Here is a 12,755-nt window from a genome sequence, read left to right on the forward strand (position 1 = left end):
TGATATGGGTAGTACCTAACAATTCTTATAAGCCTTCCTTCAACCATGTAGTCCCATACCTACACGGCCTCCGGATCCCTCTCATTCCGATGTGTTTCGGTTCCTACTATTGTCGTGGGGGTCCCTTGCGGCTTAAACCGTTCCCCTTAGGTCGGGAACCTTTCGTATCCACCTAGCGGGATATCGAAAGCCACGACGTGGGTGTTACATGCCCACCAGCTTCCGCCTGGTTCGTCCCCGAACCACACCGTACTGGGAGAGGTCTGCTCTGATACCAAGTGTAACATCCCAGACTGCTTACAGGATTGCCGACTAACCCCACAAACCAACACGAGTCTTTTCAGCATGCTTTGTCCTCACTCACATGCTTACCGGGAAACTTCCCGGTAGGTCACCCATCCTAGTACTACTCCAAGCCAAGCACGCTTAACTGTGGAGTTCCTATGGATTGAGCTCCCGAAAAGAAGATGCATCTTGTTGATATGGGTAGTACCTAACAATTCTTATAAGCCTTCCTTCAACCATGTAGTCCCATACCTACACGGCCTCCGGATCCCTCTCATTCCGATGTGTTTCGGTTCCTACTATTGTCGTGGGGGTCCCTTGCGGCTTAAACCGTTCCCCTTAGGTCGGGAACCTTTCGTATCCACCTAGCGGGATATCGAAAGCCACGACGTGGGTGTTACATGAACCATGGTGGTCGAAATGCCACTGCCACATAATGCTAGAAATACATAATTGAGATGGTGATCCAGTACCACACCACCAGTGTACCATCCATTGCCCCCACCTATGTAGTAGCTAACATTATATTTTAGCGAGAAGAAAGAAAGAGTAATTTTAGAAACACAAATAATTTTCACATGTTTCAAGTCTTTATGAAAGAAATTGATTTTAATTTGAAGCTAAAATACAATGCTAGGTCTGTATTATTGATTAGTGTCCATGCCAACTTGATGTTAGTTTTATCATGAAATTTAAGTTAAATTCCAATCTTGTTCCTTGCATTTACATGTTAATCATTGAATTCCATCGCTTATCTTTCTGTATGATATGAAAAAACTTTGCTTGCTATTGACTTAAAGTTGAGAACCTCTTTTTACTTTCCACCACATGAAAAAAGTGAAGAAGCAGTAGACAAACCAAATAATGAACCACTTTAATTAGTTTGGTGATAGCCTCTAAAGTTTGTCCAGGGAATTGATAAATCAAGTTCATCCAGGCTAAATTTATTGGAGGTGATTTTCTAACACGTTTTTTACACTGACGTATTATTTATCTATATCACCATACTTCGTTTCCATTATATTCCCCTTATCATATTTCTTTGTAAGGGGTGAAAGTGGAGGCGTCTAATGGATGTGGTATCAAACAAAATTTTCCCCATTACATAGGGAAGAGTAATAATAGCCTAAATAAAGAAAGTGAGCGATATCATAAATATAATGTAATTTCAAAAGCAGGGAGATTGAGAAAAGTTTTATGTTTTAACTTATGTGAAATTTGTATTTGTGTCTATTTGTGTTCATACATGTGTACTGTTTTATTATCAATTTATGATAAATATTATTTATACAATTATTCTCAGATAACTTTTAGAATAACTTTAGCTCATACTTTCATTGTGTTTTTACTCTCTCTTTCTCCCTCTACTGTTTTCATCCCAAAAAAAAGAGGAAAGAAAAATTTGTTTTAAAAGCTATCACAAAATAATTGTATAAATATCATTTTTCTATGTAATTTTAGAATGAGTATTTGTATTTGTACAAGTTTCACTTGGGTCACGTAGCTTTTGATGACATTGATGGAATTAGTGCATTTGAGATAAGAGAAAATGATTACAATAGAGTATTTATATGAGAGAATGATTGATTAAGAAAGAGATAAAAAGAATGTCACCAAAAACTAATGTCATTTAAGTGCAATATGTGTTTATACACCCTTAATTTTCATACATTCATTCAACATCTCTTTTTCTCTCTATCTCTTTTTCTCTCATGGAAAATGTTTTCTACAACCCCACGAAGGTGTATATACTTTAAAATATAGGGAAAAAAAAGTGACGTGATATATATGATAATTTGTGATTTGACATGAAGAAAGAAGTAAAGAGAAAAATTAGATATTGAATGAGTGCAAGAAACGTAAAAGAGTAGTGATATATGTACATCTATTTCAAGACAACTTTCATTAACCTTGTTTCTTTCTCTTCTTATTGGTTAAAAACAATGGAAAGAGAAAAAGGAAGAGAGATAAAAGGAACAACATGTGAGTATGAGAGGGAAAGTAGTCCAAAAAGTTGTAACAAATAGTTGTACAAATATTATTTCTCAATGTAAAAATGTATATTTATCATTGTTGTATCACTAATCTATTACATCTATAATTTTACTATCTTCTTTTTTCTTCTCTCTCTAATGGTGGTGCATTAGGTTTTTAGTGTCTAAGAATTATTTTCCTTTCGGTAACCTATACCTTCTACTTACTATGTATTAAAAGAAATGTCTCATGTTTTTACATTTTTGCCCTCATGAGGGCAAATTTAGTAATTCTATAATTTTTAGACTTAGGTGAGTGCCACCTCACCAAAAAAAAAACTCACTCAAGATTTTTTTTAATGGGCCAAGCCCAATTCTTTCTCCATTTCTCCTCTTACACCAAAAATTCAACCCTCACCCTCACCACCTTAACCATGCCAAACTTCATCAAACCTTCATGGAATCTTAATGCTCAAGCTCCACATAGGTCATTTGTGATCTCATTTAATACTTTCATAACTTTAACATGTTTTTGTATATATCTAATTTTTTTTGAAGGAGTGTATATATCTATTTTGAAGTTGATAAAAATAACCTCTGTAAAGAATGTTAGTTTATGTCTGATTTTGTGATAGAACCGATGTGGAACATTGTAAGCTTCATCTAGATGATTTTTATTTTTATTCTTGATAAAAAAAATGGAGAATTTTGTAAATTTACAAGGATGGTTTTGTTTCAATTTTCTATAAATATTGTTTTTGGCAATGAATTAGGTAGTTGGTCGGTAAGAATTCTGTGATGTCATTTCCTTCTGGTAGTGTTTAGTTGAAGGTACACTATATTTGTCCTAAGTTTGCACTAATCTCTTTGAATTTTGAAATTGAATCATTCAAATTTAGGCTAAATTGCACTTTTCGACCCCTAAGTTTCAAAAAGTTGCGATTTTGGCCCCCTATTTAAAAAAATGACAATTTTGGCCCCTTTTGTAACACCCCGTTTTCCCATCATAAAAATTTCATAAATAAATCAGAGTTTTTCCAACATAAACGGAATGTCACATTTCTTTTCATAAAATCATAAACGGAATAAATAACTATTTATCCTTCAAAATTCAACAACGTATCATTTAATACTTCGCAGCGGAATTAATCAACATCTAAAATAATCCTTGGCACAAGGGCCTCAACATAAAATCTCATAAAATCTTAGTTCAACAATAATTCTTGAAAACTTCTAAAATAATACGTAAGGAACAATAAGTAACAACAAAATTCCCATCCCGTTACGTATCAGAGCACCTAAGACACACACTTGTGAGGAGTCCACTCACGACCGCAACTAGTCTTGGTTACCTGCAAGTTACCCATACGAAGAGCAACATTTTCAAGCAGAAGGGTTGAGATTTCACAAACAACAATATTAAGCATATAATTCATCAATTACATTTAACAACATAAACATCATCAACATATCATAATAATAATTATGTAACATCATATCATCATCATAAACAACTTCATATTAATCATCGACATCAACTTCATAATCAACTTCGTAAATTAATCTTTAACAACTTGACGACTTTGACTCGACTATGCAACTCTTAACATCTTAAATCATCTTGACAATGCAAATGCATGTGGTACCAATCAGGGCATCAAGCCCCCAACATATTTGAGCGTAAAAAGGCTCTAGGGCATCAAGCCCCCAACATATTTGAGCAAAAGCTCCAGGGCATCAAGCCCCCAAAGCTCCAGGGCATCAAGCCCCCAACATATTTGAGCAATGGCTCAAGGGCATCAAACCCTCAACTTTGAATGAGTATGCATGGACTCAACATCTTACATCTTAAACATCTTGAACATCATGAACATCTTATATGACTCCAATAATTTGGACAACATCTTACAACTTTACAACTTAGACCGACATTTACAACTTTATGACATTAATGGTCAACAACAGCAAAACAGCAACATAGGCAGCATATAACAGTTCTTATATATCATATAATCATTAAAGAATGAATCGCATCAACATGATCATCATAAGTAATACTTAAGGTGCATATTTAACAACATCACATTACTATTAATATTAATCATCTTAATTCAGGTCTTCTGGACAGCTTCTAACATCATCAATAACTTTCATTTCCTACCCCAAGGTCGTCTCATGACTACACGTGCGAAAGGTTCGCAAGGCAACAATTCAAGGCAGCCTACCACTAGTTAGACTCATCACAGCATAGGTTAAATACTCTTAAACACCTTAATTGAACTCATAGTACACAAACTTTGAAGTTTGGAGACAATCCATAAGTTTTGGTTTAACTTAGAAATAGTTATGCCGAATTTTCATAAAGTTTTACTAAGACCCACTTGGAGTATTTTCATCATAACTCAAAATCTAAAAATCATTTTTGAGCCAAACCAAGACCATTAGAAAGCTAACACAATTATCTAAAACTTTCATGTTTACGCCAAAGGCAAATTCAAAAAGGAAAAGGGTGAAAAATGTGAATGTTTTCTAAATTGGCCCGACATAAAATCGGGGGCCGATTTTGACAAATCGGGGGCCGATTTTTGCAGAACTAAAACTGGAAATTCAGCTCAGAAATTGGTGGCCGATTTTGGGCTTCTCAGTAGTTCAAAAATCAGTTTAACAATGCGTTTTTCACTTAAGAATCACTCTTAAATCCCAATTTTCATCAACCCAAATTCCAAAATTGATAGAAACCTCTACCTATGATTATTCTATGAACTGAACACCAACTGGACATGAATTTGATAGACTCCTATTCAACTAACAACCTATAACGACTTCAAACCCTAATTCTCAAATTCTCACAACTCAACCTACAACATGTTAAATCCAATTATCAGAATTACAGACTTAATAATACTGAATGTTAGTCTCACCCTTACCTTAGAATGATAAAATCGCAGCCCCTCTTGTCTTCTCCTCTTCTCTTGACTTTCTCCCTTTTCTCCCAAAAACTGATCGTACGTTAAAACAATTTCTAACCTAATACTCTTCTATTTATAATACTAACTTCTCTTCTTAAATCTAATTAGGTCCAATAACTCTCTTCTTTCTATTTCAGCCCCCAGATCTACTTATTCTAATAATTATATTTCTCCACTAAATATATTCTTCCACTAAATATATTCTTCCACCAAATATATTCTCCCACTAAATATATTCTATTAAATAATAAAATAAAACCACTTAATAAAATATCAACACATCACATATATAAATAAATCATACAATTAGACTCTAACTCAATAAAAATAGATAAATAACAAGGAGGGCGTTACACCTTTCGTCCCAAAATTGCTGAGAAGACGCCACGTGTCCCAAAAAAAGGGCCATAATCGCAACTTTTTGAGAAGATAAGGGGTCAAAAGATCATATTTCCCTTATGTTAGGAAGCCAAAAGAGCATATTTTGCGAAACATAAGGTGTCACTTTTGTCATTTTTTTTTCATAGGGGGTCAAAATCGCAACTTTTTAAAACTTATGGGGTGAAAAGTGTAAAATTTATAATATGCATAAAAGTCTAACGCAGCCCCTAAACGGACGGATATGGTGACTCATGTTCATCAACATGCTTTTATTAAAGATCATTTTACTGGTTTTGGCAAAGATTCTGCTATAATGGGTGGTTGGTAGGTTAATTATATGTAGTTAATTATATTTTACTGATTTTACAAAGTAGTTTGTTGTATGTGGCTAATTTTGCATTTTTATTTTAGAAATCATTTTTCAAGCAATTTTATGGATCTGTGATAAAGTTAGACTATATAACATTAAGGCTTGGTTTCATTAAGGAAAGATTTTAGTGTGCATATCTTGCCATTATTATCTATGACTTAATCATATTATTAATGTTGTTTCTTTGTATTAGACTTATTGTAGGGATTCAAAGTTTAATTTTCAAAAAAAAAGGGATTGATTCATAGGTGAATTAAACTAGAAGTGAATTTCCAATATTGAAGTTTTTGGGTTTGTTGTTTGATGATTTTGTATTTATTGATTTTTTTTGTCTCCGTAATCCTTTTTGAAGAATGTTTTTTTTCTTTTTGGCTTAAGGTTATGATGTCTATTTCGGACCCTTTTTCATGAGTTGGAGAAATGCAAAGACATGTTATTTCCCCTGTTCAAGATGTTGTTTGGATTCATCAGTTTTTGGGTAATTTTTCCATCTTTAATTATTTCTTATTTTGCATGTTTGATTGAAGGCCTCATGAATTTACTTTTACAACTCATGTTCTTTTTGGGTTACAAATGTGTTTTATATTTAGGCTTTGAAATTGTCTCCAAGTCCTATTAAATTCTTCAATGAATCCTTTTATTTAAGTTGTGAATTCAATTCTCTAACACCATTATGCAAGGGATTGAGAAGAGACAAAACAGGGCTCTTGATGTTGTTTTATTTATTTGAATTTTTTGTAGGATATTCTCCGTTCCGAAAGGTAGTACTAACAAACTACTCTCCGTTGCCAACTTCACCGGAATCGCTCTCTTCGCCCTCCTCTGCACGGAGAAGCAATTCAAGGACAAATGGATTGCGTGTCTTTCTCTCGGCGAACAGACTTTCCGTACCAAATCATCCCAACAGTTAGTTCAATTCATCATCATCACTATTATACTTTATGCTTCTTTCATTCTTTTCCTTTTACTTTCTCTCATTTTCTGTATTCATTTTATTTATTTATGCAGAACAGATAAACTAATTTGGAATTCTGTGAGTACTCTTATATCTATACTATTTATTATAGTGTGAAAACTCTCAGCTTCAGGCTTATAATTAAGTATCTAACTCAACCTTGGGTATCTACTAAAAAATGCTCCAATTGACATGTGGTGCAGAGTAAAGGATTGATGATTAAGAGGGTATCTGTGAAAGTCTGTTTAGGCTCAATTTATGTGTAACATAAACAGTTCTGGTAGTATTATGTTATCAGCATAAGTATTAGAATGCACTTATGAAATGTAGCCAAGATCCAACATGGAAAACTAAAGTTCGAATATCAACTAAGAAATTGTTCATATTTAGTGTCCAACAATATCTCGAATAAAATTACTTCGTATGAAAGAACCGGTTTCTCTATTTGCCCATTCAAAGTTCTGCATTCAACCTAAAATATTAGAGTTTACTTATAAAATAAATAAATTATAGGGAATATTTTGTCTTGGCTTGGCTGTTTGGGATAGAGAATATTAAGTTCATGTGATGTGAAATGTTAATATGTTTGCTGATGATTTCTCCCTTCAAATCGGGGCTGAATTGAAACTATTTATCGATTTTTATTTTCTTTCCTCCTTATTGGTGGTAGATTTCAATGTTATGGATTTTTGTGTAGATAAAATTGTAACGTAACTTAAAATGATTATACGATACGATATCATAACTTATTCCACCTCAATGTTTGTTTTGCTTTGATAAGTAATTTCATATTTTGTGTTTGCAGGAAGAGCAAACAAATGGGCAGGTGATGATGGAAAGGGAAATAACACAAAAGAGGAGAATTTTATATATCTTCTAGATTGGGTAAGTTGAACTTCTTTAAATTCTCTATTTTGGATTTCTTTCAATCTTCTTTAGATTAATATATTGTTTTTGGCATGTGCATCAGCTTTGTTCTTTGTGTGCATTGAATTTCATCATGGTCTTAGCTTAGCTTTCTAATATTGTTGTATTTGATAAGTTTCAAGTTTCTATTAACAAGCATCATTTGTTGCATTTTTATCTGTCAAATATCTTCATTTGTTAATCCTAGCATGATGTATGTTAAGATTTTTTAAGCTACCATGTTGCAGTTTTAGAGACTTAAAGCAATAAATATGATGTGTACCACTAAATTCATTAGATTGAAACAATATATGGATTGTGGTGAAGAATGTGAGTTTGAAAAAATTGGATTGAAACAATATATGGATTGTGGGGGAGAATGTGAGTTTGATAAATATGTGCATCCTATTGGATTGACCTGTATAATCTTGCTATGGAACTTTCATAGCTTAAATATCAGGATCTGAGGTAATTTTGTGAAAAATTCACAGGTGTAAGCTTACTTATATGATGGCTACCGGGAAGACATTGGTACCCTTGAGGCTTTCTATAATGCAAATCCCAGAATCGCCAAAAAGCCTGTACCTGACTTCAGGTAAATAAATAGGCTATATACCGTATAATCATCATATTGTCATGTCAATGCACTCTATGAGAGCATCTTGGTCATGGTGTCAATGGATCTTAATTTCAGTTTCTATGATCATTCATCTCCAGTTTACACTCAACCGCGATATTTGCCTCCGTCGAAGATGCTTGATGCTGATATCACTGATAGTGTTATCGGGGAAGGATGTGCGATTAAGGTAAATTGTTTCCGAATCTGTTTGAAGAATGTGAGATTTATACTTTTCTTGAGAAAGATGTCAAATATGATTAAATGGATTAAATTGTGAGAAACTTTAATTTTTTCTATTTCCTAGAATTGCAAAATCTTCCATTCAGTGGTCGGGCTGCGGTCTTGCATTACGTTCAGAAAAACGCAAAAATTCAGAAAATTATGTTCATGAGCTGAAAGAAAGGAAATACATGAAAAACTTGATAAATGGTTTGTGATACTTGATTCATGTGGATTTGGTAAAGTCCCTTTAAGCACATTTATAAAGACTGCAAATTTTTGTTGGATATTTCTTCAGCTGGTACCTCATCTAAATTTTTCTTACCACTTTAGGTTTAGGATCCAAATGAGCCTTAATCTGTCATACTGCATTGGTTTCTTGGACCATGTCAGTACTTGCCGAGGCAATCCTTAGTCCTTATAGAGGTTCTCTTTGCTATTCAGAAGGGAAAACCAGGTGCATTTTCTCCTGGAAGACCAGAGTTCTTGAAAAATTACAAATTAAGCTTGGAGTTCTTGGCTTATCTAGAAGGTAGTAGTCATATCTCCTTTCAGCTAATCTCACTTTTCACCTTGAGAAACAGAAATAAAGAATAAAATGTGGCCTTAATGTGTCAAACAAATTTGTTAATTTAACAGTGTATTTTCTAGATTTATCGATACATGTCTAAGAGTATATATTCACCAATATATGTCATTTAATTCCATGCAAGGCTACTGTACGTCCAGATCTGATGTTGCTTGATAAGTGTTTAAAAGTGATATATTTCATATAGGAGTTTAGGCATTTTAGTGACTTGTTTTGCAAGATTCTCCATGGAAAACTCCAAATATTATGCAAATATGTCATTTATGCTTTTGAGCCTTATTCTACCCTTTTTGTGCAGGAAAATACAAGCAAGGAGCAAGAAACGTCAAAGTTCAAAGTCCTACGCCATTAGCGTGTCCTACGCTATTAGCGTGATGAAGAAATGCCCAAGGTCAGAGAGATACGCCAATGGCGCACCTGGGGCGTGGATCTGGAGCACTCTTGAAGAGTACTCTATTAGCGTATACTGAGCTATTAGCGTACAGGCTCCAGAGAGCTACGCCATTAGCGCACCTGGAGCGAAGCTGGTCATAAAGAAACACGCTATTAGCGTAAAAGCTCCAGAGGACCACGCTATTAGCGTAGCTGGAGCGTAGAAGCAGGGCAAGGCCAACGTGGCACAAGCCCATTGGCCAGATTATAGGCCGACATACCACGCTATTAGCGTAATTTGCACTATTGGCGTAGGTACAAAAACACAGGCCCTTTAAATAGCATTTTTACCTCTCTTTTAGGGCATTCACTATTTTATTGAGATATTTTCATATTCTAAGAGGGAGGTTAGAGCTATTTCAAAGAGAGAAATACAAAGCAAGTGGTTTAGGGGTAGATTCAATTCAAGATCGCTTTGGACACGAAGGATCTTGACATGGAATCTTCATTTCCTTCATCCTTTGCATAGTATACATGTCTATCTGTAGCTATCATCTACTTTGTAGTATTGAGGTAACAAACAAGCTATTATGTAATCTTTTGATCTTTTAATGTATAAGGTTCTAGCTTAATGATTCAATATTGTTGGTATTCTTATGTTTAATGCTTTCAATGAGATTCAAGATGATTTGGACACGAACTCTTGAATCTAGAACTAGAATAACAATCTATCTTAAGTTATATCATTCTTGACAAGTTTGTAAACCTTTGATAATTACTTTTAATCAAGAACTTAATGCTTTCAGATACTTAATCAGGCTGGACACGGTCGATTAAGTTATCCGATCGACTTTGTTATCGTTTAAGGGATTTGGACACGAATGTTTAAACGCTAATTTAGGAATAACGATGTCGCTTTGGACACGAAGGATGTTGTAGAAATGATTGTGATAATATTGGTTATAAAGCTAGAGTCTGTTAATCGATCGAGAGATTGCTGCTGTTATGCTTGCTCGTTATCTTATACCGCAAGCGAAATAGTTTGATCTTCTCCCGTTTTTACTTTTATGTCGTTTAGGAACATAGTTTTACAAACAAACCATTTATACTGATACCTTAATATGAACTATTGTGAAAATGCTTATGATTTAACGCAACTCCCTGTGGAGACGATACACAAAAATACTTATCTTGTTTGATGCAAAAACTACTTCATCAAAATGGCGCCGTTGCCGGGGAGTAGCGGATAATTTCATAAGTATCGAAACAATTTTGTCATGTTAAGCAATTTTGCACAAAAACTGGTTCTTGTAAATTTGTTGTACATATTTACACCTATACTTTCTTTTATGTTACTAACCACTTGGTCAAGCCGATGTGTCCAATCGAGAATTCAAAGGAATCTTAGAAAAGAAGGTCGTGTTGGCATCACGAATAGATTGGTCATTAAAGCTTGATGAGGCATGTGAAAGTCGTGCCACTTGCCGGTTGAACTAGAGCACAAAGCGTTTTGATTTCTTAATTTTGACCAAGAGTAAGTGGGCGAATAGAGGAAGGTTTAAATACAAGAATGCGGAGAAATGCGCGACAAGCGTTGAATCCTCTAAAGTGTACAAGGAGAAGGTGAGCGCTATCATGGCAAGAGGATCGTGAAACAAAACTTTGAGCCCGGACAAATGGTGTTACTGTGTAACTCATGATCTCGGTTAATCCTGGGAAAGTTCAAGTCTATGTGGTCTAATCCGTTTACAATCAAAGAAAAAAGGCCTTATGGAACGGTAGTGTAGAAGTTCCAATGACAAAGTCCGACTGAACGGGGAATGGGTAAAGATTGAAGCCCCACTTTGGTGGTGAAGTTGATCAACAAACGTCGATAATTTCACTAATCGAACCATGCTTTCTTCAAAATGCGTCGAGCTCATGACGTAAAACAAGCTCTTGCTGGGAGGCACACCCAGTTTTGTAAGAATTTTTATGTTCATTGCATATAGTAGTAGTACATAAGCATTGAAAGCAAAAATGAAACAACTTTGAAAAAACTGATCCTGAAGCCTCACGCCAATAGCGTAATTTTCGCTATTAGCGTGGATGCTCCAGAGAGCTGCGCTAATAGCGTAAGTTTGGCGTGGGGGAAAATTTTTTATGGCCCCAGGGGAGTAACTCCCCTTAACTTCCCATAACCCATTCTTTTCCCATTCTCACGGTTTCTTTTCTTCCTTTTCTCACAAACACACACAAATACTTCTCTCTCTCACACACTAACCCTAAAAATCAAACCCATTTCAATTCAAGTCAAGCATTCATTCTCTGCATCAATTTTCTTCTTGCACTTGCTTTCTCTTCATTGATTAACAGGTTTGATCCTCCTTTTCTTTCCTTGTTTCTAATTTAAAAAAATCCATGTTTGGACATGATTAGATGGTTAGGTTAGGGTTAGAGTTTTGATTTGTGAATAGAGATTGTTCTTCATTGATTATAGTTGGAAAAGGAACAAGGATTATAACCCACATGCAACAAACATTCATCTTTTGATTTTGACCCATTTTGTAAAAATTTGAAAAATAAGGGTTTTAAATGTTTTGTGTGCCAATGTTGTGATTTTGATTCCTTTTCATGATTCTATTGTGATTGTTGAGACATAGGATGAAACCTAAGGTTGAAATATGATGGTTTGTGCTTTGAAATTGCAGGAACAAAGATTTTGAAAATTTGAAAATTGCAGGAACGAAGAATTACGCTAATAGCGAAATCTACGCTAATAGCGAAATTTTTCCAAAAAATTTCGCTATTAGCGTGGCAGGCGCTATTAGCGTAGCTCTTCAGACTTGCCCAGATTTTCAAAATTTTTGATGTTTTTAAATGATCAATTCCACTGTGTGCTAATTTTTTTCTATACTATATGTTGGTATTTCATGGTTATTTTGCAGATGGCACCTAAGAACCAAGAAAAAATCACCGGGACCAAGCGTCTTAGAGGCAAAGGTGCCTCCACCTCTGCTACACCCAACATTCCTAACCGTTTTCCCACACCAGCCCACTCTGCCAGGTTCAAAAACATGGCCCAATATAAAACCTGGCATGAGAAAACTTTTGATATCAACCCCGTTGGCCCAAACA

At 34.8% G+C, this 12,755-nt stretch overlaps 1 long non-coding RNA gene across 2 annotated transcripts; it reads left to right on the forward strand.

Annotated features, from left to right (window-relative positions):
- Positions 1-6,722: 6,722 nt before the first annotated feature.
- On the forward strand, positions 6,723-9,258 carry LOC146910660 (uncharacterized). 2 transcript variants are annotated; one of them, XR_015018995.1, is made up of 5 exons: positions 6,723-6,884; positions 7,739-7,818; positions 8,331-8,434; positions 8,534-8,645; positions 8,763-9,258. It is a non-coding gene; the product is annotated as an uncharacterized LOC146910660 (long non-coding RNA). The 2 variants fall into 2 exon arrangements; XR_015018994.1 differs by having other exon boundaries at positions 8,557-8,645.
- Positions 9,259-12,755: the final 3,497 nt, after the last annotated feature.

Source organism: Medicago sativa, chromosome 7 (assembly GCF_051527215.1).
Source record: "Medicago sativa cultivar Bolivia chromosome 7, Bolivia_mono, whole genome shotgun sequence".
NCBI classification, from domain to species: Eukaryota; Viridiplantae; Streptophyta; class Magnoliopsida; order Fabales; family Fabaceae; genus Medicago; species Medicago sativa.